This window comes from Schistocerca serialis, chromosome 11 (genome assembly GCF_023864345.2).
Source record: "Schistocerca serialis cubense isolate TAMUIC-IGC-003099 chromosome 11, iqSchSeri2.2, whole genome shotgun sequence".
NCBI lineage: Eukaryota > Metazoa > Arthropoda > Insecta > Orthoptera > Acrididae > Schistocerca > Schistocerca serialis.
Genome location: NC_064648.1, coordinates 33,713,221 through 33,739,975, shown reverse-complemented (window position 1 = coordinate 33,739,975; position 26,755 = coordinate 33,713,221). Strand labels below are relative to the sequence as shown.

Below are 26,755 nucleotides of genomic sequence, written 5' to 3'. Positions count from 1 at the left end.
CTGTGGGAATGGTGCTGGGGGAGTGACAGGAAGAAGGAAAAGTGGTCACTACCATACAAGTCATCGTGGACTCTCCAGTTGACAAATAGGATAAGTCCTGGGATGCAGAGGGATAAATCAGTGGCCGAGTAAGTGCCATGAGCCACACTGAAATGTGTGGGGGGCCCTTGTATTTAAGAGGCAGAGGTCGAGGTCGAGGTGGGACACGAAAGTTTCGACATCTCTACCTTGGCCAGTAAGCACAGTACCACCCCACAAGGGGGTTATGGACGTTAAAATCTCCGAAGTAGGAAACGTTTAGGCAGTTGATGAATCAGTGCAGCCAATGTGTTCAGGGGTACTGCACCATCTGGAGGAAGATACACGTTGCAGACAGTTATTTCCTGTGTCATCCTTATCCTGACAGCCACAGCTTTCAGAGCAAAATAGACGAACAGGGATAGGGAAACAATTAAAAATTGCTTAAAAGAGCAAAGGCCGCTGGACCTGATGGGATACCAGTTCGATTTTACACAGAGTACGCGAAGGAACTCACCGCCCTTCTTGCAGCAGTGTACTGTAGGTCTCTAGAAGAGCGTAGCGTTCGAAAGGATTGGAAAAGGGCACAGGTCATCCCCGTTTTCAAGAAGGGACGTCGAACAGATGTGCAGAACTATAGACCTATATCTCTACCATCAATCAGTTATAGAATTTTGGAACACGTATTATGTTCGAGTATAATGACTTTTCTGGAGACTAGAAATCTACTCTGTAGGAATCAGCATGGGTTTCGAAAAAGACGGTCGTGTGAAACCCAGCTCGCACTATTCGTCCACGAGACTCAGAGGCCATAGACACGGGTTCACAGGTGGATGCCATGTTTCTTGACTTCCGCAAGGCGTTCGATACAGTTCCCCACAGTCGTTTAATGAACGAAGTAAGAGCATATGGACTATCAGACCAATTGTGTGATTGGATTGAGGAGTTCCTAGACAACAGAACGCAGCATGTCATTCTCAATGGAGAGACGTCTTCCGAAGTAAGAGTGATTTCAGGTGTGCCGCAGGGGAGTGTCATAGGACCGTTGCTATTCACAATATACAAAATGACCTGGTGGATGACATCGGAAGTTCACTGAGGCTTTTTGCAGATGATGCTGTGGTGTATCGAGAGGTTGTAACAATGGAAAATTGTACTGAAACGCAGGAGGATCTGCAGCGAATTGACGCATGGTGCAGGGAATGGCAATTGAATCTCAATGTAGACAAGTGTTATGTGCTGCGAATACATGGAAAGAAAGATCCTTTATCATTTAGATACAATATAGCGGGTCAGCAACTGGAAGCAGTTAATTCCATAAATTATCTGGGAGTACGCATTAGGAGTGATTTAAAATGGAATGATCATATAAAGTTGATCGTCGATAAAGCAGATGCCAGACAGATTCATTGGAAGAATCCTAAGGAAATGCAATCCAAAGGAAGTAGGTTACAGTACACTTGTTCGCCCACTGCTTGAATACTGCTCAGTAGTGTGGGGTCCGTACCAGACAGGGTTGATAGAAGAGATAGAGAAGATCCAACGGAGAGCAGCGCGCTTCGTTACAGGATCATTTAGTAATCGCAAGAGCATTATGGAGATGATAGATAAGCTCCAGTGGAAGACTCCGCAGGAGAGACGCTCAGTAGCTCGGTACGGGCTTTTGTTAAAGTTTCGAGAACGTACCTTCACCGAAGAGTCAAGCAGTATATTGCTCCCTCCTACGTATATCTCGTGAAGAGACCATGAGGATAAAATCAGAGAGATTAGAGCCCACACAGAAGCATACCGACAATCCTCCTTTCCACGAACAATATGAGACTGGAATAGAAGGGCGAACCGATAGAGGTACTCAGGGTACCCTCCGCCACACACCGTCAGGTGGCTTGCGGTGTATGGATGTAGATGTAGGTTTGTAGGGGCACAGGTTCACTACATACTGAGTTTGGGACAGACACGAACTCTACCTGACACTATTATAGTCACAACAGTTCTTGGAATATCCCCTACAGCCACAAAGCACAGGGGTCCGCATTACTGGGAACCAGGTTTCCTGGAGTGTAATGCAGAAAGCAAGTGTAAAGCCAAATAGTTGCTGTAGCTCAGGCAGGTGGTGGAAAAAACCACAGCCGTTCCACTGGAGAGCAACATTATCGTAAGGCTGGGAAGGTATGAAGCATGCAAGAAGGCAGGTTACACCTCAGGGTCACCTGTTGCCAATGATTGAGCATTTGTATCCATTCCTATTGTAGATGAGGCATCAGTGACATCTAGGTCCTCAGGAGATGCTGAGATCTCCACCTCATCCACAGGTGTAGATTTGGTACGTAGTGTTGGTGTTGAGGCCACCGGAGGGTTCTTCTTCTTAGCAGTCTTCTTTGTTTGTTTGACCTCTCATTCTTCTTTCGGTGTTTGCTGGGAGGACTTCTCGGAAGTAGCTTTAGGCACGGAGGAAGAATGTGAACCTCCTCATCCAGCAGCTTTTGGCTCCTTTAGCCACTGCCGAGTGCCCACTGTGGAATAAGTGGATACCTTGGAAGAGAGGGTCGCAAGGGACCTCTTCTGCAGGAGATGAGCGAGAGGAGGCTGTTGCTTCTCCCGCTTGGGGCAGGGGACCGATGTCCCCTGTGTTTGGGTGATCCTTGCTCCCAAAGTAGGTACTTGTGATGGCAATGGTAATGTAGCTGCAGCATATGTTGACATCAACTGAGTGGGGTGTAATCTTTTATTTATTTATTTATTGTTCCGTGGGACCACATTTAGGAGAAGTCTCCATGGTCACGGAACGAGTCAATACATGAAATTATAACACGATTGTAGAAACAGATAAAATGAAATATAAGAAACATATTCAGGCGACAAGTCGTTAGTTTAAATAAAGAAAATCAAGAATGTAACACTGGAATTTGCTTAATTTTTTATCTCTTCCAGGAGCTCCTCGACAGAATAGAAGGAGCGAGCCATGAGGAAACTCTTCAGTTCAGACTTAAAACTGTTTGGGCTACTGCTAAGATTTTTGAGTTCTTGTGGTAGCTTATTGAAAATGGATGCAGCAGAATACTGCACTCCTTTCTGCACAAGAGTCAAGGAAGTGCATTCCACATGCAGATTTGATTTCCGCCTAGTATTAACTGAGTGAAAGCTGCTAACTCTTGGGAATAAGCTAATATTGCTAACAACAAACGACATTAAAGAAAATACATACTGTGAGGGCAATGTCAAAATTCCCAGACTATTGAATAGGGGTCGACAAGAGGTTTTCGAACTTACACCATACATAGCTCGAACAGCCCGTTTTTGAGCCAAAAATACCCTTTTTGAATCAGAAGAATTACCCCAAAAAATAATACCATATGACATAAGCGTATGAAAATATGCGAAGTATACTACTTTTCGTGTTGAAATGTCACTTATTTCAGATACTGTTCTAATGGTAAATAAAGTGGCATTTAGTTTCTGAACAAGATCCTGAACATGGGCTTTCCACAACAGCTTACTATCTATCCGTACGCCTAGGAACTTGAACTGTTCCGTCTCGCTTATAACATGCCCATTCTGTCTGATTAAAATGTCAGTTCTTGTTGAATTGTGGGTTAGAAACTGTAAAAACTGAGTCTTACTGTGATTTAGCATTAAATTATTTTCCACAAGCCACGAACTTATATCATGAACTACATTATTTGATAATGTTTCAATATTACACACAAGATCCTTCACTACCAAGGTGGTGTCATCAGCAAACAGAAATATTTTTGAATCACCTGTAATACTAGAAGGCATATCATTTACATAAATAAGGAACAGCAGTGGCCCCAGCACTGACCCTTGGGGAACGCCCCATTTAACAGTGCCCCATTGGGACTGAACATCATTACCACTCTCAATATTGCGGAGGATTACCTTCTGCTTTCTGTTCTTAAAGTAGGAGGCGAACCAATTGTAAGCTACTCCCCTTACTCCATAATGTTCCAACTTCTGCAGTAATATTTTGTGGTCAACACAGTCAAAAGCCTTTGTTAAATCAAAGAAAACACCTAACGTTCGCAACCTGTTATTTAATCCATCCAAAACCTCACAGAGAAAAGAGACTATAGCATTTTCAGTTGTTAAGCCATTTCTAAAACCAAACTGTACATTTGACAGCAAATTATGTGAATTTAAATGCTGCAGTAACCTTGTATATACAACCCTCTCGATAACTTTAGCAAACACCGATGCCATAGAAATAGGTCTATAATTGTCAACATTATCCCTGTCTCCCTTTTTATAAAGTGGCTTCACTACCGAGTACTTTAATCGGTCAGGAAACCGACCACTCCTACAGGAATAGTTACAGATATGGCTAAGTACTGAGCTAACATACGTGGAACAATACTTCAGTATTCTGCTAGATACCCCGTCATATCCATGAGAGTTCTTGGTCTTTAGTGATTTAATTATTAACTCAATCTCCCTCTTGTCAGTATCATGGAGGAGCATTTCAGGTAACAGTCTCGGAACACTTTTTTCTAAGAGCGCTATATGATTCCCTGTTGGGACTAGGTTTCTATTTAGTTCACCTGCTATATTCAGAAAGTGATTATTAAGTACTGTACATATATGCGACTTATCAGTAACACAGACATCCCCACTACGCACTGATTCTATATTCTCGACCTGTCTCTGCAGACCAGCCACTTCCTTTACGACTGACCATATGGTTTTAATTTTATCCTGAGACTTACAATACTGTTTGTAATGGGCTGCTGCATTTAGATTTTGACTGTTTCTAACGTTTTGATATAATTGCCACTTTGTTCTACAAGATATTCTTATCCCTTTAGTCAGCCACCCAGGCTGCCTGTTTGTGCTAGTACCCTGTTTTGAACGTTCTAACGGAAAGCAACTTTCAAAGAGCACGAGAAAAGTCTTGAGGAAAGCATTATATTTATCGTCTACTGTATCAGCACTATAAACATCTTGGCACTCTTGTTCCTTGATAAGGTTTACAAAAGTCTGTACAGCAACTGGATCAGCTTTCCTAAAAAGTTGGTAACTATATTTAACATGTGTTGCAGCACAAAAATCTTTTAGACTTAAAATTTGTGCATCATGATCTGAAAGGCCATTCACCTTTCTGCTAACAGAATGCCCTTCTAATAATGACGAATGAACAAAAATATTGTCTATGGTTGTTCTACTGTTCCCTTGCACTCTCGTTGGAAAGAATACGGTTTGCATAAGATTATATGAATTAAGGAGGTCTACCAGCATCCCTTTCCTTGCACAATCACTTATACAATTAATATTGAAGTCACCACATATTACTAACTTTTTGTATTTCCTATAAAGTGAACCAAGAACCTCCTCTAGATTTAGCAAAAATGTTGTGAAATCGGAGTCTGGGGATCTATAAATAACAACAGTAAGAAGTTTAGCTCCACTAAATTTAACCACACCTGCACAACATTCAAACACCTTTTCAGTGCAGTACTTTGAAACATCAATTGACTCAAATGGGATACCGTTTTTCACATACATGGCTACTCCCCCACACCGCAAAGAGCTCCTAGAAAAGCTGCTAGCCAACCTGTATCCTGGTAAAGGAAGCCTCTGAATTATCTCCTTATTTAAGAAGTGTTCAGATATACCAATAATTTCAGAGTCAACATCTATAAGCAGTTCACTAACTTTATCTCTAATACCTTGTATATTTTGATGAAATATACTAATTCCCTCATTAATCGGATACCCAAGCTTTGTAGAAAGTGGTTTCTTTGTTAGAGAGACTTCCCTTAAGCAGGAATACCTATCAGGTGACTTCAATCTAAAAAAGGTACAGCTCTAACACCCACAACTACCGGAATTTTCCCATGAGTGATCCCACCACCCCCACCTATGCTGTCACCTATAAGTTTTGCCAACCTCCCCTTCCCATACCTGTTGAGGTGCAGGCCATGTCTAGTGAAACCCGTCCTACTGATAGACTCCACCGACACCACTGAAATGTGACTCATGCCTTCTGTCATCAGCGCACCCCCAAGTCTCATGTTATTACGCCTGACGGCTGTATTAAGATGAGGCCGATCGTGACGCTGAAACAGTTCCACGAAATGCACATTCGTGTTGCCAGTCTGAGTGGCTATCTTTTCCAGGTCACCATCTATGTCATACTCCCCATCCCTATCAATACTATTACCAGCCCCACCCACAATCACTACCTGATCCTCTTTAGTAAAATCCCTACATAACCCCCCTACGTTAAAAGTCACCTGAGCCAATCCTGCATTAGGCTTCACAATGCTGGTGACCTGGTACTCACTCCCCAAAACTTCCTGCAACTGCTGGCCTACACCTCTACCATGAGAACTACCTAACAGCAGAACCTTCTTCTTTCTCTTAGACTTTGCAACTGTCCTAGCCACCGTAACTGCTGAGGTCTGCTGCATACTTCCTACATCTACAGCTACTAGAGATTCCTCTCCACTAGACTCTGACAGTTGGTCATATCTATTGCAAACACCAATAGTAAAACTATCTGAAAATCTCCTTCTCCTAGCAGATCTCTTGCCAACAGCCAGCTCCCATTCCCCATCCCCCTTCTCCCTCCTCATCCTATCTAGCTCCTCCTGTGCATTTTTCAACTGCACCTGAAGGGCACAGATCTTATGCTCCTGCTCCTCTATCAACTTACTCTTGCTACATAACCTGCAGTTCCAGGAGAGGATCTCACCAGAATGCCCACTGGCTTCCCCACTGCATTCCCCCCAGTGAAAATACTTCGAACAAGTCTCACACCGCAATCCACTACTCACGAACCTACGGCAAAGCCCACACTTCTCACTCATGGTAAAATTTTACAATTATTGAAACAAGAAAACAACTTTATCTAAGTTCCGATACTACAATAAGAAGATGTTAAAAACTGACTACAATTATCACAAACTTGCTCTACAAGGGAAGTAACTACTATTATTGACAGTATTAATCAACAACAAATGAGAATATAACAAAATACTAACACAGAAAGAAAATCAAACGTCTAATGACAGTAACGAAACTGAAAGCAGTTCGCAAAAATTTCTTCTGAAGTTATTTCACCGGAAAACACCAAGAACACCGGTTGAAGACTACTAAAGTTCCTAAATAAACTACTATACACAAACAATTAATTAGTACTTAGCTTTCGATGCGCCGCTACAGCTGCAACTGGTCAGCGCGGAATGTAAACACGGGTAAGAGGTTAAGTTGCTCGATACGCTTGTTTAGCCTCTTGATAAGTCAAATGGTCCAGGGTCTTGTACTCCCATGACTTTCCACTCCTTTTAGAGTACTGTGCAGTCTGGTGAGCTGGGGGAGTGCTGCTCACCGAGTTGATACAAGTGGGAGGAGATGCAGAGACAGTATTTGGATGCAGTGGACATACGCAGTCTCAACATGTGGCATTGGAAGTCCAACAGGAAGACATATGCCCAAATTTCCAGCACTTAAAGCACCGCATAGGAGGAGGGACGTATGGTTTAATATCACAGCAGTAAACCATCACCTTGACCTTCTAAGGCAATGAATCATCCTCCAAGGCCAAGATGAAGGCACCAGTAGCGACCCTTTTATCTTTGGGTCCCCTATAAACCCGCCAGATAAAATGAACCACCATTCTAGAGTGGCGTGGAGCTTGTCGGACTGAGGAGGTCGTGATGGAAAATAATCCCCTGGATGATGTTGAGGCTTTTATGGGGAGTAACAGAAACAGGAATATCACCCAGCTGGTCACAAGCAAGTAATGTCTGGGATTGGGCTGAGGATGCTGTCTGAATCAAGACTGCACCACTTCTCATCTTTGCCAGTGCTGTCACTTCCTCAAACTTATCCTCAAGATGTTCAACAAAAAATTGAAGCTTCATAGGTAGAAAGGAGTCCCTGACCATTCTGCTACAGACTAAATACCGAGGTGAATATGGCTCTCTTCTTTCTGTAGCACTACATTCATCCCATTGTGTAGCAAGGGAGGGAAATGATTTAGGATCATATCTGTCAGCATTTTACTGGATCTTGCCCTTCTTACAGACTGCTGGCGCCACGGTCACCAGCAAGAGATGACTTAGTCCGCTTCATTGTGGGTCAGCCACCCTGGTACCACCCACGCCAATCGGGCTCCCCCCATGGGCGGCACCCAGCCACAGCAAAAACCACCTGACATGATGGCCATTGCCGGGAGTCCTGATGCCCCAGGAAGACAGGCATCTACTCCTTGGCATATGTGGGCAGTTTACAGCTCAAGCATCAGCCCTGTGTTGTCAGGGGACTACCACTAAATGGGTACATGATGGCTCCACCCCAGCGAACTGGCTACCATACTGGATATTGGGCTCACAGAAATCTAATATTGTCATGGGGGCAAAAGAGTACAGGAGACAACGTAAGAAGATGACATACCCCCGAAAGTGTCCTCGCCCAAATAGTTGAATTGCAGGTGGAGATGCAAAGCCATGACAAGAGGCTCAGGACAGCAAATCAAGGGGCACTATGGATAACTCACGCACCACGTAAGGCGTCATTCCCCATATGGCCCGTGCTTATGTAGAATTTTGGAAGTGGTAGGTCAAACCATAAAACTTATAGGGCTGAAAAGTGAGAGACTTCTTTTAGTCACCTCTTATGACAGGCAGGGATACCTCAAGCATATTCTAATCCCTGGACTAGCAAGAGAAAGCAAAGTTGACACTTTTCATATTGCAGAGATGCCAAGTGGCAGATAGGCACAACAAAGAGTGTCTCACAAATAAAACTCTTGACCCATAAGTCTTTCGTCCAAAAAAAATCACACACACACACACACACACACACACACACACACACACACACACGACTGGAACAACCACACAGTGAGCAGCAGCAGCAGCACTACTGCATGATGGGAGTGGTGATGGGGCAGGGGTAACGAGGAGGCTGGGGTGGGGAGGGATAGTAGTGTAGTGGTGATGTACAGTGCAGTGCTGCTGGGGAGGGTGCAAGAATGAGGTGCAAAGAAGGTAGGGCAGCTATCGGGGTTACATGGTGGGCAGGGGAGAGGTGGGGAGGGGGCTAACGGAAAAGAAGAGAAGTAAATATACTGGGTATGATGGTGGAATGAGGGCTGTATGGTGCTGGAATAAAACAGGAGGCTGAATAGGTGAGGACAATGGCTAATGAAGGATGAGGCCAGGAGGGTTACGTCAATGTAGGAAAATTTCCCACCAGCACAATTCAGAGAAGCTAGTGTTAGTGGGAAGGATCCATATGGCAGAGACTGTGAATCAGTCATTGAAATGTAGGGTCATGTTTGACAGCATTCTCAGCAACCACGTGGTCCACTTTTTTTGTGGCCATTCATGCGGACAGATGGCTTGTTGGGTGTCATGCCCACATAGAATGCAGCACAGTGGCTGCAGCTTAGCTTGTGGATCACATGACTGGTTTCACAGGTAAACTTGTCTTTGATGGGATAGGTGATGCTTGTGATGGTGGTGGAAGAATGTATGGCACAGGTCTTGCATCTACATCCACTACAGGGGTATGAGCCATGAGGTAATTGGTTGGGAGCAGGCGTTGTGTAGGGATGGATGAGTAGATTCTGTAGGTTGGTGGACAGTGGAGTACCACTGTGGGAGGTGTGGAAGGGATAGTGGGCAGAACATTTCTCACTTCAGAGCATGACAAGAGGTAGTCAAAACCCTTGTGGAGAATGTAATTCAGTTGTCCCAGTCCTCAGTGGTACTGAGTTACAAGAGGAATGCTCCTCTGTGGCCAGACAATGGGAGACTCTAAAGATAAGGCATGAGAGATTTGTTTTTGTACAAGATTGGAAGGATAATTATGATCAGTGAAGGCTTCAGTGAGACCCTCAGTATATTTTACAGACTAAGATGCTGCAGGCTATAAAGCATACAATCATTTTAACCACTTTTTAAAAAAGTAACATTGTTACAATTTTTAATATTAGATTGCAAAGCCAGGCTAAACAAAAAATTCTTAGTGTATAAAACCGAACTGACCTAAACGCCCCTGAATATCAAAATTTAACTTCTTCTCGTTCATGACCACTGTCTTCTTCATATAAGAGATGGTCTTCACTGCCCGCCAGAGAACTATTTGTACTGTACTTCTTGAAAGATTTGACCATAATGTCTTCTCTTACTCTACACCATAGCTGTCTTTTCCACTGACACACTAGTTTGACTGTAGGTCCTTTCAATGCTCTCTGGTGCGAGTGTTTGTTGGGTTTTGTCTGTAGCATGTCAACTGAATTTGGTCAGAAAAAACGCAGGAGCAGAACTGAGCCGCAACAGAGCCAGCCGCAGGTGGGTGGGAGTATCACATGCTGCAAAGCAAAACATGATTGAGTCAGTTGGGCATGGTATAGCAACAGCCAACACTGCAGTACATTAGTGGAAGTTCGGGAGCCTTTCCTTACCTGCCAACAGTCATATTAAAATATTTGCCTGAAGCCCTCAATGAACATAGTCAAATGTATAAACATTCAGCCATTCATGTACTAAATGATTTTTCTCTCAACATCAGAGCGAACAACACCCACAAGCCTGTGACACCCAGAGTGACATCCTAGAATGCAGTATGGGGTCTGCCGTTTGAACACTACACAGGGTAGCCTGCTATGAGGCACGAGGGAGCTGTCTGCTCACTGGAGGAAATTCACGGCCATCATCAGCTGCACCACTGTGGGGTCATCACTGTCGCAGCCAGAGACTGCTGACAGCGGCATTGAGTGACCCCATATTCAACCATGCTCCTTGCACTGTCAGCAATGACAGATGTCTACTATTTCACATGAGAGGCAATTGGAAGCCTCTACCAAGCTGTTCCTGATGTACTATGGCTTAGGGCTGGAAAAACGAAAGGAATTAAACATATCTACAGTTGCCCTGACATCTCATTTCACTCTCCACATGCGACAATCCAAGAGTCATGCAACACTGATGTCAGAACTTTGTCATCTCTTTGTAGGCCTATGTTAGAACCTACACCTTATGTTACAGTGAATCAAAAACCAAAAAAAAGAAAGAAAATTCTTATATTTTGGTCATGGAAAAGGCATCTGACAGTCGTGAATATTATGAAGTAGATTTTATTGCAAATAGAGAACAAGTGGATATTTCTATGCTTAGAGGTAATAGAAGGCATGATTAGTTTGAGACTGTTAGATGTGCACAGTGTAACCTCAAGGGTTACTTAAGTGCAATGTTTGAAGTCACTTCTAGGAAAATGTTACACATGTAATCACTTGGGCCAAACAACTAGGCAGTGCTGGAAGTCAATACGGCTCATAATTACACATAAGAACAAAATTAATGTATTTTGTCTTCTTGTCTTGTGAATGTTAGTTCTCGAAGTGAGTGTTGTCAAGGACGAAGCTTCAATAGAACCAGACACATAAGGTGTGCCATAACTAGAAGCAGAATGCATTTTGTTACAGAAGGTAGCACAATTACCAGCAGATAGTAAAGAACTTAGTCGCCTGACACGATCACAATCATTCAACAGAGTGTAAATTTGTCAGATAAAAGTTCAACTGTTTAATTGCTCCTTACCCCTGATAAAAAAACCAACAATGAGCAGGTCTTCACCTTCGATATCTGGCTCAGATGCAAGGTTGGTCTAATGAAGTATTATTTACTGTTCCAAAGAGACGAACAGGGGAAGTATAAACATATTTATCGTATACAGGAGCTCTGAAGGGAGCCACAACATTCCAAGAATTTAAAGAAGGGTTATTCAAAGATATATGGAGCAAAATATTGCCAAACACTATAGGGAACAACTAGCGGCAATAATTAAGAAAAATACAAAAACTGTGAAAGAATTTGCAGATAGGATGAGGAAAATTAATGCATTAGGGTAGGATGCTGAGGTCAATGATATTTTGCAAGAAGCAGAGCAGAGGGTCTCCAATTCTTTTTTATGTGGGCTGCATGCGGAAATGTCAGAATGTGTGTGGACAGGGTGTCCGAAAGATTTGCGCACAGCAGTGCGGTTAACTACAGAGTGTGAGGAGATCAATTTGTCGACTGGAATGCAGGGCAAATGGACAGTGTTTGCAGCTAACATAAAACATTTCAAGTTTGCGCAAACAGGCCATGTAACGACAAAGTGTCCCCAGCCTCATGGTGATGTGAATAAGTAACAGTTTTAAAAGTAGAGGAGCAGGGAGAAGTGAGGTATTTAACACTAGCTGGGACCCCTGGTCCACCTATGGTCTTCTTAGTAAGACTAGATGCTACAAAACTGTATGCAGAAGTGGATGCGATAAGAAGAATAGTAGGGAAAAAGGATTCCATGATATTATGAGACACAGGAGAACATGTTTCAGTCACCAGTAGTGATTTGGTGGAATGTAAGCAATTGGACCCACCACAGTACAGACTGCGAGGAGTGGGAATAAAGACATCACACCATTAGGACAGTGGACTTAGGCATCCACCTGGATACGGCTTAATTGAAACAATAATTACAGATTGTGGCACACTAAATTGAGGCCTATGACATGATTCTGGGATTAGATTTCTTTTATCAGCATTGTGCCATAATCAACTTCCAGCTACACAGGGTGGAAAGTGGCAGAAAAATGGTTCAGTTAGGTTAAGTCAAGGTAGAGAGGCGGCAAGGAGAGTGCTGCGAAAGGTGAATCAATTAAACCATGAACACCCATAGAAAGACTTTATTCGCATGATTATGTATCTAAGGGTCCTGGAAATTACTTTGTGTCACTGTTGAGTCTAGCTTGCCGGTATGAATTTTGTGTGTGATGGAACCATTAGAAGAGAATGAAGTATTAGATCAGGTGGGTTGTTCATTTAACAGACATATCATGCACATATCTGTTTCTATGTACCATTTCAGCACATAGGGCATATGATTAACAAACCATTTGCTAATTGCTAATATCTTGGAGGAAGAAGGATGGGACATGTGGGGGAGTCAGCCATGGAGAACTGCCAGACATCACTGAAGCTGTATGAGGACCAAAAGTGAAGCCTCTAGAGGGAAGCAATAGGGAACAGATGACAGAACTACTTCTGGAATTCAGTGATTTATTTTCTCCAAAAGGACTATTATCAGGTACGCTTATTACACAACACTACATACCTATAGGAAATAAATCTTCAGTCTACCACAAGCCATACAGAATAGCTAGGTACTTGCACCCACTTTTGGAGTTATTAATCGATCAACAGCTGAAAGATGGAATAATTGAAGAATGTAATGTCAACAGTGGGCAGGAATAGTTCTGCAAAAAATAGAGGTTTTGGTATGATTACAGACACCTAAATGTGAAAACCATAATGGATGCCTACTCTTTCCCAAACATCACAGAAATTATGGATAATTTAGAGCTATGCTAATATTTTTAACAAAGGATTTGACGAGTGAGTATCACCAGATAGAGCCTGCACCGCAGGACTGACAAAACAGAATTTCAGGCACCCTGGGACGACTACCTAATCAGACGGATGCCATCCTCATTAAAAATGCACCTGTAACATTTCAGAGATTGTTGGACGCAATACCCAGAAGTCTGAAACAATGGCAAAGCTCTGTGTATCTTTGTGAAATAATTGTCTATGGAAGTGATATCAAATAGCATATGCAGTGGTTAAGGGAAGTATTCCTAAGGTTAGATAGCATACCGAGGACATACCACAAGATGGAGTTAAGACAGACCCAAGATTAATTAGAGCTGTATGGGAATTTCCTGTACCTTAATCTGTAAAAGAGTTGCAATCATTATCGACTTGTGAACTATTACCAGTGGTTGATAAAAGGATATGCCGATATTGCCAGAAGGTTACACAATTGTTAAAAGAAGGGTACCAAGTTTGTATGGTCAGAACAGTGCCAGCATGCTTTCGAGGAGTTAAAAGAAGCTTTAAAATTGAGTCCAATTGTGCCGTTTCCTGATTTTAATAGCGAATTTGTTTTATTATGTGATGCATGATAACCATGCAACAGGCTGTGTCTCATCAGAAGAGGTGGAATGTGCAGAACATTCAGTAGCTTATGCTCAAGGGAACTGAATTCTGAAGAATGAAATAATTCCACAATGGAGAATGGGATGCTAACCTTATTTGCGGACTCACGTATTTCAAATTTTATCTGTACAGTAAAACATTTAGAGTAATAACAGCTCATGTGGCATTAAAATGGTTGTTGGGGTTAAAGAATCATTCCCAATAGGTTGACATGATGAACAGTAAGGCTAAGCGAATAAGATTTTGAACTTATATATAAAACTGAGAAGATGCATGGAAATGCAGATAGCTGAAGTAGAAAAGCAGCAGTATTCATATTACTCAGAATATCAGGGAACCAGAAACCCAAGTAGAGGTCTTGAATAGGGAAGTAGTTAATAAAACGGCTGCAGTCCATAGAAGATAGTGTTTCAGCTAGGGGTAAATTTGTTGCAAGAAGGGCAGTATTTAAAGGGTCTAAGGAAAGTACAGAAGGAACTGTTACTGAAGATGAGGTTGGTTTCAGAACCTGAGCACAAAGGCTTGCCCTTTAATTTGGAGTAGCTGCAGCATCAGTGAGAACTGATGGAAGAAAAGTTTCCATTTCCATTTCTGTAACAGCAGCAGGGAAACAAGCACATCATGAGTGCTACATAATTTGTGCATAACTCATCACATGGGGAATACTAAAGAAATTTGTAAGAGTAAAAACTCAGCGACTTATTAACTGCAAAAGACAAAGGAAGATATGTAGAAATGGAGGAAGCAAAGTTACAAAAATGCCACTGAGAGAATCATAGTCTGTCCACGTATGGTAATATGAGTGGGGCAGGATTCCTGTGCAGTGAAATTGCTAATGGGACAAAGGAGGAAAGAAAATGCAATTAAAAAGTGGTCCAGCCAGAATCGTACTTGCAGCGGGTCAAGGCACATGGATTGTACCCTAGCTTTGAGAACATGGTAGTAGCAGATAGTTGTTGCAAGAAATGGAGGGGTACATCAAGGAGGGTAGAATGAAAGGTGAATGCTTTCTTATTAAATGGAACAGTATTCAACATAATGGGGCCTACTTTCTGCCTGTCCACCGTGGCTGCAGAGATAACTCACTTTAGTATTTCCCAGCCACATTTGTACTGGCCAAAGGAGCCCATGGAAGCGCCACATGCCACAAATCTGAGAAGCTTATATCAAACTCTAGAGCCAGAACTAATATTATCTATAAAAACACTTCTGAATCAGCAGGAGGGACCAATCTCCCTGGAAACCTTATGCAGCGTGTAAATTCATATTGTGAAAATCAGCACTGGAAAGAGACAACACTGACTATTGTCATACTAACCACCACAGCAGCACTCGTTCTGCTGAGCCTGGTGGTGTTCCGGTACATAAAAAACAAAGAACACCACCAAGTTCAGACCCAGCCATAGTTCAGATTCCACCTCATTGGATAATTGAATCATAAAAGCAGCAGAATGAAGCAGAATTCACAGTGATATAATATGAAGAATAACTGATTTATTTTCGCTTTTAAGTGAGGAGTAGAGAGTATGAAATGATTGTGCAAGAAGCACAGTAACGAAATTAGTACCATGGTGTTCCAGTTAAGGTTCAGGGCAAGGGGGTCTATGGAAATGTGTAAGATTCAGTGAAAAGGTTCAGGTAACTAATTGTTAGAACGATTCTTAAGAGGGAAAATAACGCTGGAAATAATGGTCGCCAGTAACACTGATGTAATGGGTAGTTTAGTTTGGTCAACCTGAGAGACAGTCTTAATTAAAAGGTCAATGTAGTGTATCGACCATCAATGGTAAAAGAATACGCCAGAGCAGAAGAGAGTTGAAACAGAGCCAGCTGCAGACGGGTGAGGGTGTTATGCATTGTGAAGCAAAACATGGCCAACTTGCTTTGCAAAGCAGAGCCAGCTGTGCATAGTATAGCAACAGCCAATGCTGCAACATGCTAGTGGAAAGACAGAAGCTTTTCATCACTTGCCACCAGAATACTATTTATAACACATGCCTTAAACCCTAAAGAAACAAACTGGAGTGCCGAAGTACTCAGCAGTTTGTATACTACATGATTCTTGTCCCACTATCACAGCCTATGCCACATGACTGTGACACACAGAGTGACATCCTGGAATGCAGCATGGGTCCAGCAAAAAGAATGCAAGACAGGGCAGCCTGCCCTGAGTCATAAGCAAGCTGTCTGTTCACTCTAGATGCTGACTTCTGTGAAGATGTGTCAGAGCTAGACATACAGCAGTCTCCAACAATGAAGGCCACTCTGCCAAAGCCATATGCACACAGTTTACTTTGATACAACATGTCCCGTGGATGATGCAAGCTCATATGCCAGTTGCCATGCAGTTCTAAGGCAGTCTGTTGTGACCTTGCAGCAAAATAATGGTGCTCTCTTCTGAAGTCGCACATGGTCAGCCCTGCCCTGGACTTTGGGATATAGTTTCAGTCTCTATGAGCTGTCACCCCATCCAAGAAACACTGGAACAATTCACACAAATCCATCAGCCCACATTAACTTTTTACTGTCCTGCTTCCTTTCTTCCTACGGCCCTCCACTGCCGAGTCTGGTAGGCATTTTCTCTGTGTCATACTGCACTGTCTGTAGCTGTGTACACAGTTACTGTGGATGTGGGGTTACCCAAAAAACACTACCTCATTTCATACATGCCCTGACATCATTGGCATAGTTCTCAGTTGACCGGAATGCCATCTTCCATGCAGAACACGATCATACAGACATCTGGTTGACAGTATGTAGGACTGTATCATGAATTAAGCACAGGACAGGGGTGTTGTTTGCTGCTTTAATTTTGGATAACAGTGTAGTTTTGGCCATTTTGCATTCAGTCCTCAATTTGCACATTGAGTCTTCCTCATTATTTTCAGTTCTTCCTTACTAGCAAGCCAATCACGAATGGCTCTTTCTGGTGGAGGAGGACCTAAATGTCACTCAGCTGCTCTGTTTCCATATTGTTCTGCATATGCTATTACCTTCAATTTATAGCTCACATCATATGAAACCTCTCTTTTTTCCATTAGGAAACTACTAAAGAAAATACTCTTCTGTTACCGATAATACAAATGACTTTCAGTTCAAGTTCACTGGCACTGTAGACTGCAGTGACACATCATAGGCTAGACAGTGTTCTGGGTTTGTGATGGTAGGGCAGGAGGGACAGTGTTAGCAAGCTTGTGAAGCTCCACAACTCATGTTCATCGCATCGGTGCACTGCTGCTGCCAGTTGAATCCAGTGTTGCCAGATAGATAGGTTCCCAACAGCATTGAATATATGGCCTGTTTTTTAAGCCTGGCAGGAATTTTACATCAAATAAAGGACATTTTTACATTTTGAGTAAAAGACACACCTGAATGTTGCACGAAATTTTTTGAAGATAAAAGTGTGTCTTACTCAATAAAATATGGAGTGCTTTTGTTCTCTCTAAAATATAAGGCCCAACTGACGATGTTTCCTTGTGAGTGACACTCTTTGGGTCTCAGTGACCTGCCCTTCTTTCCTAACCTTCCTCTTTCCAGATGAAGGAACTAATCATTCCCTGAGCTAGGGAAGTTGCTTGTACTTTTGTGTGCGTGCATTGTCAGTACTAGCTATTCCACCTCCTGAAGTTAAGTCATGGCCAGCCATTTTGTCTGACCAATTTGTAGTTTTGAGTCATTCCAAAATGTAAGCACAAGAGTAAACTATAATTTTCTGAACCTTATCTTTGTTTTTTGCATCATGGTTTAGCTGTAGTATCTATTTTCCTGTCTGGGGAGGAAAAATATAAATAATTTCTCACATCTATTTTTTGAAAGTTACAAGTAGAGGTTACAATGATATGAAGACTGTCATAACATACCATACCTAACTTACTGATCATTATGACACTTCCTGTGTGCTGATTTAAACTGCATACACCATGTTACAAAATACATTTAGTTTGGCTACAGTGTTACAGGCATTTTAAGTTTAAATTCATCATGTTTGCGGCCAGATTTGCAACTAAAAATACTGATTAAGTTGTGATATCCAAAGAAGAATTTAACGTCAATGATTCTTACTACACAGAAGGTAGGTCAGGAACAAAGTTTACATTTTTTGTTAGTTAAATTCAACCTAAACAATTTTTTAAACAAATGTACTGTAAAGAAAAGAATTTATGGGGAAATTATTTTGTGGATGAAACAATAAAAGTTTCATTTGCTGAATAAGTTACAGAGTAATACATCGGTATATGAAGGCTGGTGCATTGTTACACATTATTAATACTAGCTTTTTGTTAAAGATAATGGATAGTAAGTTTGAGAGAGAGAGAGAGAGGGAGGGAGAGGGAGATATATATATATCTATATATATTACAAAACTATATTCAAATCAATTACAACTGATTCAATTCAGAGAAAAATATAAGAAAATGTTACAAGACTTCAGAAGAAAGGGAAGAGAGCAACTTAGCAAATGTCTAGTTTTAAAATAAAGGAAAAGAGGAAGAAAGAGTTGTGAAGAGTATGTACAAAGAAAGTAAATGCAAAACCACTCTTGTCACTGGAGTGTAACAATCAGAACCCTATTTAGGTTCATACTAATCCGCATAAACTTCACGAAAATCAGTAAAAAGATAGTTACATCCACGAGCGCAACATGGAAATATGCGGTAACAAACAAATTAATTGTTAAAGTGCAACAACTTCCATAATGTTTAAGGAAACATAAACAACACAAACTGAATAACAAGGTTTAAGAAGGAGAGAAGCTAACAGCTGAATTTTTTACAACAGAGATGACAATCTGTCAAGCACCTGACGGATGGCATACTTAATTATTTAAAGATCCGAAGACTAAGATGCACAAAGTGCTGCAAAAACACTACATAGTATTTTCACCTCAGGGAGCTTATAAACAATGTTATGCAGACAAAGAAATGGGGCAAATAAAAAATACTTTCATTCATTACACATTTTGTTGGTTTTGAATACACCTCGATGTATGTATGTATGTATGTATGTAGGTGTCATGCCAACTATCTGGTGAATGCACTGGCAAGAGCGTTTTTTCTTGAGGTAAGGAGTTACTGGGACATGTGGTTTACTGTTAATTCATGTATACTATGAACTCGTGTAAAAAGTGTAAAAGCTGTAACTCCTAAACTTCACTTCACATTAAATAATGAAGTTCACTGACAAAGAAGTAAAATGGAAAAATTGATTGATGTTGACAGGCAACAAAAATATAAAGAAGTTAATGGTACCATCACTGATGTTGTATCAGAAATTGATAAATTTTATATTTAACATTTCACTGCTTCATGAAAAACTCACAATCTGCTGAATTAGGGATATGTGCAAAATCGATCTCTCAAATCTGGAAATCTACAGACAGACTTTGTAGATAATGTTTCTTTGATTAATGAAGACAAAAGTTGAAGTGCTCATTCATCACATGCACAAGTACAGTCTTCACAGGTTGCGCCTGAATGCTGCAGGAATATTTAATAATGCCACCATCACCAATGAGATCTAACACATGAAACAGTTTCTGTTGCTGTGTTGTCACATAAATAATAGCTGATGTAAAGATGATCTCATGTCTCCAAAAAATTTGATAATTTTTTGAGATGGCTGTACCTACCTATTTGAAAACAAGTACACGATATCCAGTTTGTGATTGAAAGTATTTTAAGTGGAAATGGACTGCTATTCTTTACTGCATGTAATGGTGAAGTTGTGACAGATGCTATTGGTGGTACAATGAGGAGAGGAGTGTGGAACCAGATGAAACAAAGAAAATGGCATGCTGGCTGATTTTTATGAATGTGCACAAACTCAGATTCAAGGAAAAACTACGTTTTATGGTACTGGAAGATGGTTTCTGGACAACTGCGTGAGCATAAATTACATTCAGGTCAAACTTTTTGCTCATATTCAAAACTATTATTATTTTTTACCTTACACTATCATAATACTGTTGACCCAACAACCCTGAAGGTTGAAAAAACCAAACTACTTCTCATATCTAAGGATGCCGGGTATTCCGGTGGAAAGTGGTTCTTGTGGGGATCAAATGCTGCAGATGAAGACAATTGCAACAGATGCTTGCAAAGATCTGCATGTTGATCTGATAAATCCTGGATTGTTTGTCACTGTAGAAATTTTAAATAAAAGAGGTATAAAACAATATCTATGGCATCTCTGGCTATGGAAATGTTTTTGAAACCCATTCCACAGGCTAAAATTTTTTCACACAATACAAAAGTGACAGCACTTTTTGTTAGAACTGAACAAATCTGAACATTAATAAATCAACGAATGATTATTTAAAAAGCAACCGATATTTCTTATGTGTTTAGAATTGGGAAATACGACTGAGTTGCAACATGAATCTTTTAAGAAGAAAATGTAATATAATGAAAAACTGAAAGACTTGTGTGTTTAAATCATATGATTTATGTATAGTTTTAGTTTCTTAGAGTATCCAAAATTGCACTATGAATGACGCTATTTGTGCGAGCCATGTATAGAATCTATGGTGTCCAAAATGCAATTAGTTTTTGACTTTCATCTTCAAGATTACAAGTTTTAGATACAATTACTGCATGCCTAATGTAACCCATTCCGTATGTATTTTTATTTTAAAGGAAGGGTGCAATTCAAACAATTTCTGATTTAAATATAATTTTAAAAAATTCTTTCAGGAGCTACCTTTAATTCCACACAGCCAACTGTGTGAACACATCAATCATTTAGAAAAGGAAATGTTACTATAACAATTAATGAAACTCATTTTTCATGTGTGTGATTGTCCAAGAGGAAACTTGGAATTACTCTTTCCTCAGCTGAATTCTACTTTTGATTCAACTGACCATTAATGAGTAAGTATACTGTTGTACTCCATTAAGAAATAATTGTATCTTTATCCACTGCAATTACCAGGCCTACTGATTATACAACAAATTCAAATTATTTACAACATCCAACATCAATTGGTGGATATTTAGTGCTTCAGTCATTTCTACACTGAAGTAAACAAATTTAATAACTAATTTACAGATTCTGTCAATTCTTCATTGAATTTTTTCATATGTAATTAGTATTAGAAGCTATGCTCATTTTTTGATAATATTTCAATGAACCCTTTGGGTTGTTCATTAAAATTATTTAAACTAATACCGCAGAACAAGAGTAATTAGCTTTGATGTTGGATAACTGTCACAACACAGCTGACCCTGACACCACTACTCAAATGTCCTGAGAAACCACCGTGCATATGTTACATTAACCTCTCAACAGAGCACATCATTTTGTGACAAGAAATTAAAAATCTTCTGTCATTTACTCAGCCATAACCTTACTGGGGGATCAGAATTATTTTGAGAAAATATTAAATTCTTTATAAACTTGACAACTAAAGACAATATGATTCATCATTGAAGACTTAGCACACATCGAGTTAACTGTGTTGCAAAAGATATGTATAATACTAACATCTCTATTGAGACACTGGGCTTAACAGACCAAGTATTATTTTAAACATTATACATACTGGTTAGACAGAGATGAAAGGAAACACAGTTTACCAGTAAAATGAAAAAAGATAAGGCATATGTACCCTTTTGCAGCAATTATTTGGTTGGTATACTGTTCATGGCACTTTCTGTAATTTTAATTTATAACAGATACAAATAAGAGAAACTTAAATAATCAACAAAATATTCTCCTTCACTATTTACAACAGTCTCTGAATGCTGAGATGACTTTCATTCTGTAACTGTAGAAGTCACCTGGTTTTAAGGCGAAGAACTCATTAAGCAAGGCACTGAGCGCATTTTCATCTGGAAAGGAAGTTCCTTTAAGGCTGTTTGATTGAGAGCAGAAAAGGAGAAAATCTGAGGGTGCAATATCAGTTGAATAAGGTGGGTGTGCAATGACCAACCCCCAACTCCTGTGTACAGTTTTTTGTCAGTCTAGCAGATTGTGGGCAGGCATTTTCCTTGAGTACTGTCTTCCTGGTCATTGTTCATGTACAGCATCTGCAACCAGTCTCAGCTGTTGACAGTAAATGTCAGTAGTAATCAGTGGTTACATCTCAAGGATGCAATTCATAGTAAACCACACAGAATGTACATTATCTTTTGTGGATGCTTTTTGTTGATGCTTTGTTTGGGCTCAACCATTCCTTTCTTTTCCTTATTTTAGCACAAAGCTACCATTTCAGATCAGCATAATGATACAGGGCAGGAATGATTAGTGTTGTTCACATACAACTGATTAAAGGCAAGCAAGAATGTGCATATGGCCTCCATTTTTGTGATTTTGGTTAAGTGCATGTGGTATCCACACACCCTATTTTTGAGCCTTATCCACTGCACACAAATATCAGAAGGTCATGAAATGACCACAGTTCATCGAATTTGCCAGTTCTCAAGTACAGTGACATGGGTCATTGTGAATTAATGCATTTAAACGATCTCCATCAAACCTTGAAGGTAAGTCACTAATGGCAAAAAAATTCTCCCTAGAATGAAAAAACAATTTTCTTGACTAGCTCTGTCCAATGGTATTAAATACAAACAGGATGCAAATGTTTCTGGCTGCCTCCATTGCTTTTACACCTATATAGAACCCAACAATGCTCCTCTTTCTCCACTTGGCACTCCAATATCTAGTGGCCACAGTTCCACTTACTATATTCAAATGACAAAATGACAATATGTAGACTCAAAGAGCAACAGTGAACTACAAATAAAAAATGACAATTGATTATCAACTTGTGCACCAGCCTAATATTTAGGAAAAACTGAGATAATATCAGGTCATGAAAACAATAATTTCTTAACAGTAGCTGAAAAAACTAGGGGGGGGGGGGGGGAGGAGGGGGGAGGTGACCATTGAAATTAGTTACATCAGACTCAGTCAGGAAGTGTATACTTGACCAGACATCAGTTTCATCAGATGAATGGTCAAATCAGTCACAAGAATCATCTGCTGATAGAAGCAGGAACTCTTCTTGTTAAGATTGCAACAATCTAATAACTAAAATATTGTGCTGACTTTACAGCATGACTGAAATATGCAGTAGAAGTGGAGAAACCTTATTGGCATCACATTACAACCTTCATCTCCCTTTAGTCAGGAAATACAGTGTTATGGTGTTAAAAGAATTACACTTACAAGAACGGAATCTTAGCTTAGCAACAAAAACTGGGTCGTAGTAATAAATGATGCCTTGGGAGGAAAACTGAATACAAAATGGGGAAACAATACATACAATGTCCCACAGGGCTCAGCATTTGATTTATCCTGACCTACATATATGTTGTGCTAAAACCATTGGAGATGCCTTCTTCAAAATCTGCAATGCTTGCCAATAAGTACACTGATAATCAGCAAACACACTCATACTAAAAACAGCCAGAAGAATAATGGATCATGCTTGCAACTGGTTTACAGGCAACAGAATAAAAATTCAACCTTTAGACTTACATAAGCACACATGATGCAACTCCAAACAAGTCCAAATGGCTTACAGATACAAGGAGATATCAATTACAGGCACTGGATGAGGATTTATGAGTTAAGTTCTTGGGCATTTGGATGGATATTAAATTAAGGAAGCACCAGCATGAGAATTAGTTAACCAAAAAGCTCATATCTCTCTGCCTTGCAATTAATGAGTGTTCTTCCAGAGTGTCAACTTGCAGAAATGCTTCCTAGCATGCTTTCACTCAGTACTACCCTATAGTATAATCTTATAGGACATGGCAGCTATAAACAAATTAGTATTTATCCTATACAAGCTTATAGTACGAATGATGTGATGTTGACAACTGAACACCTCGCATAAACCTCTTCACTGACCTAGGGGATCTTGCACCTACGTGTCACTATGGAACTACCTATTGGCTTGTACATTAAGTAACAAAAATTTTATTTATTTGCAGTTGGATTTCCCAGAAGATATTTCCAAAAACAAGTCAAAACTCCAAGAGATGCTATCATAATTGCCTCAAGGTGAGCAATGCTGAGGGGATCAACCTGAGAAGTTTACCATTTTCTTGACCCCATTTCAATTGAAACCCAAGCAGACACCAAGGAATTGTACGCAGTATGTATCATTTAGTGTGTGTACAGTAATGTCTACTTCTTCCAGTAGCAGGTTGTTTCTAATTACATTACATGTTATAAAATGAGTCTTCAAGGGATGACCTGAACTGGTAGCTGCAACATTAATAAGGGTAATGTGCTGTGCAACATGGGACAGGAAGTTTGTAGGTAGTGATCATGATTTATTATCAAACTTATGGGATTGGCACTGAACTGAATCTGAAGAGAAGGGAATTCTGTAACAAACTGAAGAGAGTTGACAATATTACAAAAAAACATAGATCGACCAATCTCTCGATCTCTTTTACTGGCAGGAGTTTGTGAAAGGCTCCACATATGTGCCTCCTCTTCCAACATCATTGGATGAACTATGATACTACATGCCAACAGCAGTGAGTTTCCTAAACTGACACGGTTGCAAATGCATGGATCAAGTCTATAACATGGCTGCTTAAATGTGTTGAAAAGAATTTTGATTTTTGTGATCAGTAAATGATGAATCTGATCCTAAACACAGCTGTGAAAACCACCTTAAACCACATGTGCACACACATGAATTGTAAGCAATGGGAAGATCATATGGTTCCTTTGTAAATAAAGGATTTGCAAGCATATATAGAAGTAAAAATCCGACACCAATTCTGTACCTTTATTTATTACAATATTACAGCTTTGTGAAATCTGATGATTTTAAACATCCTGAAGAATTGCTTATACAGGTATAGTTTCTTTCAGTAAAATATGATAATTTGCCTTGATGGGTTGCGTCTTATTGAACGTTTCAGAAATTTTTCCATAAAATTAAATTTGCTTTCAACACTGTAACCTCTGCTTTGGCTAGAGATGGGATGTGAATGTTATTCATTTGTTCATTCCTTGATTTACACATTGCATTCCATAAATGAAGATGTGGATGGAAGTGGGGTGAGCCAGTCTGCAAATCTTAAGGCAGAAGCTCCCACAGGAAATTTACCTCTGAAGTATACTGACAACCAGCTGTTTGTGACTAGTGCTAATCTACTGACACTGCTAATTATGGAAACTGCTAATGGATTATTTTGTATGTAAATGTACATTTACTACTATGTAAAATATCACTGTTGCTCCTACTACATTAGTCAGCTACTTATTTTACCTAATATCTCCACATACATCGATACTCCGCTATCCAGCTAATGGCGCACTGGGAAGGGTACACCATAACCCTGCTGGTCATTTTCATTCCCATTCCACTCGCAAATATGAGGGAAAAAGACTGTCTATGTGCCTCCATATCAGCCCCGATTTCTCAAATTTTATCATCATAGTCCTTATGTGCAATGTATGTTGGAAACAACGAAATTGTTTAGCAATCGGGTTCAAATGGCAATTCTCTAAATTATCTCCATAGTGTTCCTCCAAAGAACATTACCTTCCTTCTGGAAGTTCTCATTTGAGTTTCTGAAGCATCTCCATAACACCTATGTACTGTTTGAACCTACCAATGACAGATGTGGCAGCCTATCACTTAATTGCTTCTCCAGCAAAGTATTACTTTGCTATCTTGCTAGCTTGCTCTAGCTTCTCATGTATTTACCTAAAAAAGTTCACAATTTCACAATTAATACAGAATATTGCTGACCATGTGCCAGTATCAAAATGGTCAGCCCAATTTATCTGCATCATTAAGCCCTAGCATTTTATGCTCCTGAGACCACAAACACTGCATGTCACTAGCTGACAGAGCTAAGATGTTCACTGCACAACTTCATGTACTTCTCAGGATCACTGTTATCGTCACACATCCTATTTGTAGATTTGCTCAGGTGTCTACCACTATTTAATCTAAGTTACATATTTTCAAAGCAACAAGTGGGGTGGGGGGGAGGTACACATCAGTGATTTCAGTGCCAACCACATGACATGGTTTTCCAGACCACACAACCAGAAACACACTGTTCTACACACTTGCTATGGGAGCAGCACTCCATGAAGTGGACACTATCCCTGAACCTCTGGCCCTGGTGCCATGGAGACATCTTGTTTGACCTGTGATCTCTTTGACTGCATACGAAGGCCAGTATGGCCTTTTGTATTTTCACGGTAAGTGGTCACCAACTACAATCCAGCCACTTTGACAACTACAGGTATGCCCTAGGACACTGTACTGTTCATTGTTTTGGCCTAGCTCCTCATTTGCACATCCCTGACTACTATGTGTGGCATTCTCATTTCTGTAAAACCCTTCTTGTGGAACAACAGTACTACTGTTTCACTTACTGTCCTGTCTACTTGTGATGCCAATGCATCCCTTTAATTTGTTTAAAATGGCATAACATGAGTCAAAGTCTTGGCCTGTTACCTGTGAATCAGCTACACTCCTTTACATAATGTGAGCTGTCCCTAGCATGATCATTTGGTTCCTTGACCTGTATGCTTGTATCATCACCACACATTTCTGTGTTGAAGAAGCCAACATTTTGTGCCTGAAGAATGCTTTGCAACTGCAACAAGTTTGATTATGAACAATGAGATCAAGAGCAAGCCAGTACCTAACCTTCTGCAATTGTATGTTAAATGTTCCCCAATCATTGTCTAATTTCATTCCTGTGACATATTTATCAATTTGAGCATCTCTTTACCTTACTAAG

At 40.3% G+C, this 26,755-nt stretch overlaps 1 protein-coding gene across 11 annotated transcripts in view; it reads right to left on the bottom strand.

The window, feature by feature from the left end:
• The window catches only part of LOC126427356 (zinc finger protein 708-like), a 140,497-nt gene that overhangs the window by 70,869 nt on the left and 42,873 nt on the right, over positions 1-26,755 (bottom strand). For 2 of the 11 annotated variants that reach the window (XM_050089698.1, XM_050089696.1), the window contains exon 3: positions 10,032-10,357. The exons of the other annotated variants lie outside the window; for them this stretch is intronic. The gene's annotated coding sequence lies outside the window, so the exon portion shown is untranslated. The remainder of the gene's footprint in view (positions 1-10,031; positions 10,358-26,755) is intronic. 11 annotated transcript variants of the gene reach the window in all.